Consider the following 3,384-nt stretch of genomic DNA (forward strand, 5'->3'; position numbering starts at 1 on the left):
CTCAGTGCCTCTGTGATATCCAGCATTACTAACAGGTGGAGACAGCAGCGTGTGTTGACACTGGCTGAGCGTCTCTGTAAAGGGCTGCCATATTCTGGCTCCCAGAGGCCTTGGGCCCCAGACTTCAGCAATGCGGGGCTCTGACACACACTCTGACCCGTGTGATTTCACTGTCCTTGCTGTGTCTGTTGGTGCTTACCACATGACATTCTTTTTTGGAATCTGACTAACCATGACAACGATTGACAGGAAAGAGCCAAGAGCAAAGGATAGACAAGATGCTTCTAGAAGAGAAAAGAGGCTTAGCTTACTGAAAATCAAGACTCATCGTTAGCAGCGTTTGGGTGGTTTTTCTTTGAGTTGAGCTGGTGGACAAAGACTTAAAAGGCAGGCGCTGAACAAATGCTCTTTTGTAACCCAGGATTCCTGGTTCTGTTTGCATTTTGGTAGGTACAAGAAGGAATACCCTGATGAAAAGAACTGCATTAAATAGTAGAAATTATAGCTTTGTTACTATGGCATGGATAAACTAGCACACAATAGGACAGAAGCAAGAATGCAGATCAGACCCCACCTGTACACATATGACAGAGAAGACATTAAGGTGCCTATAGGGGGTGGTGGCTATAGGTGGTGGTGGCTATAGGGGATGATGGCTATAGGTGGTGGTGGCCGTAGGGGATGGTGGCTATAGTGGATGGTGGCTATAGGGCTGGTGGCTATAGAGGTGGTGGCTATGGGGGATGGTGGCTATAGGGGATAGTGGCTTTAGGGGATGGTAGCTATAGGGTAGCTTTCTTTCTTTTTTTTTTTTTTTAATTTTATTTATTATGTATATAGCGCTCTGCCTACATGTATGCCTGTAGGCCAGAAGAGAGCATTAGATCACATTATAGATGGTTGTGAGCCACCATGTGGTTGCTGGGGAATTGAACTCATGACCTCTGGAAGAGCAGACAGTGCTTTTAACCTCTGAGCCATCTCTCCAGCCTAGGGTAGCTTTCAATTCATGATCCTGGAAAGCTACTTCCTTTGAAAATGGAGAAAATAAAATGGATCTCTACTATAAACAAAGAAGGAAAAGGATGTGAAAGTATAAATGATATAGATAAAATAAGTTTAAACCCATTTAAAAACCTACATTTATTTATTCATTTGATATGTGTTTATTCTTTTATTGTCAGGGGCATGTAGAAGTGGGAGGACGGCGTGAGGAAGTTAATGAGGTCTGGGTTTGCGCTCCAGTTGTCAGGTTTGGTGATGAGTCCCTTTGCCTGGTGAACCCTCTCACTGTCCATGTGAAGCACTTATTAAGTAGACTCTATAGAATATAAATTGGACTATAGTACTCATTCTTAGTGAGAGCAGTAGTACCCACGAGCCACAACCCTCCAAAAAACAAAACAAAACAAAACAAAACAGTCCTAAAGGGATAAAATAGTATTATTCTCACATATAAAGCACAGAGATATATAGGGTACAAACACATTTACTCGTGGGATTAAATATCAGTGAAATTATTAGAAAAAAAAAAGATCTGAGAAAAATGTTGAAGGGCTGAGGGTGAAGCATGCCTGAGGACATTCCTTGTCTTACTGTCCTGCTGTTATGTAGAGATACCACGGTCATGGCAGCTCTTATGTATGCAGTGTTCTGCCTGCATGTACACCTGCAGGCCAGAAGAGGGCACCAGGTCACATTACGGTTGGTTGTGAGCTACCATGTGGTTGCTGGGAATTGAAGGAACAGTCAGTGCCCTTAACCTCTGAGCCATCTCTCCAGCCCAATGGCAGCTCTTATAAAAGAAAGCATTTAATTGAGGGCTTGCTTATGGTTCATTGCTTTGGCCAGTCATCATCATGGTAGGGAGCACGGTGGCAGGTATGGCTCTGGAGCAGTAGCTGAGAGCTTCATTCTGATCTGCAAGCAGAGAGGCTAGGCCTGGGCCTGGCATAGGCTTTTGACCCTCAACAATCACCCTCAGCCACATACTTCCTCCAACAAGGCCACACCTCTTAATCCTTCTAACAATTCTAGTCCCTGGTGGCTAAGCTTTCAAATCTATCAGTCTGTGGGGGCCGTTCTTATTCAAAGAGCACAGGGCATTATAAAGAGCAAAAGAGACATCACACATTTCAACCCTGTAGTCACCTGTGAGGGTAGGATGGGTGAGGACTGACACAGGGAGGTGCCCATGACACTTCAGGTAAACATTGCACTCTGTCCCTTCATCTGGGCAGGATGGGCTCAAAAGGTACTTAGTTTCTTCAGCAATATGTGTGGTAAATGTATATTCATGTGCAGATATAATCCATTTCATAGAGTTGTTTGTTTGTTTGTTTGTTTTAATTGGCAAGGTAGTAACCAGAAAAGTGAGGTAAAATGAAAAGAGCACTTACTGGCATGGAGACCAACAGAGGAGCTGCGCACTCTGCCTCACCTTGGGCCAAGCATTTTTCACACCTGTTGCTTATCTGGCCATCAAAGCAATAATGTCCTGCTCCCAAAGTTGTTACGATTAAATAAAGTTCAGCATAGCCTGGAGTCATGTATTCCGCCAAGCCGTGCCTAGCAAATACTTTCTCCTCTCCTTCACCTTACCTATTTAGTTCTGCGGCTTGTGGTTTATGCCTTTACAAGTTCCAGTGTTGTGACCTCCATGGTGTGCCTGATTTTAACTCCAACTTGATTAGGTCCTGCATAAAGACTTGGTCCTGTGTCCTTCCACAGGTCAACCTGCCTGGCTCAAGCCAAGAGCCTCCAGATTGCTCAGATCACAGTGTCTCCACAATCCCTTACAAAGCAGATGCTAATAAAATATAAATCAAGTTACTATCACAGGATGTCTCATCAAATACAACTGGGGAGACACTAATCCCACCTTGTCCAAGATCCCTAGAAGATGCCAAAGGCCCTAGATAGTTCTAAGACCTGTAAACACAGCTTTTTCTAACATATATATGTCTACAATAAAGCTTAATCTATAAATTAGATTCAATAAACTATTAATAGCAATAAATCAAAATAAAACAACACAACTATACCATAATACAAGTTATAAATGATTTACCTATGAAATTTTTGTCCTTTAGCATTTTCAGATTACAGCTGACAGTTGGAGACTAAAGTGTAAGAATCTAAGGCACAGATAAGGAGAGCTACTGTGATTGGAAAAGTCATTTAGAACAGTGATCACTGAGACCCCGTCTCAAAAAGTAAAGTAAAAAGTAAAATGACAATGAAACAAACCCACCTTCAAAACTGCAGGTTGTGGCAGTGTGTGCCCCCTAATCCCAGAACTCAGAAAGTCAAAGCAGGAGCATTAAGAGTTTAAGACCAGCCTAGGCTGGGCAGTACATCCCTGCTTTAAATAATACATACATA

The 3,384-nt window shown here is 42.8% G+C and overlaps 1 non-coding gene across 1 annotated transcript; it reads left to right on the forward strand.

The window, feature by feature from the left end:
* Positions 1-335: 335 nt before the first annotated feature.
* LOC127197582 (small nucleolar RNA SNORA40) lies at positions 336-467 on the forward strand. The gene has a single exon (XR_007831698.1). It is a non-coding gene; the product is annotated as a small nucleolar RNA SNORA40 (small nucleolar RNA).
* Positions 468-3,384: the final 2,917 nt, after the last annotated feature.

Source organism: Acomys russatus, chromosome 1 (genome assembly GCF_903995435.1).
Source record: "Acomys russatus chromosome 1, mAcoRus1.1, whole genome shotgun sequence".
NCBI classification, from domain to species: domain Eukaryota; kingdom Metazoa; phylum Chordata; class Mammalia; order Rodentia; family Muridae; genus Acomys; species Acomys russatus.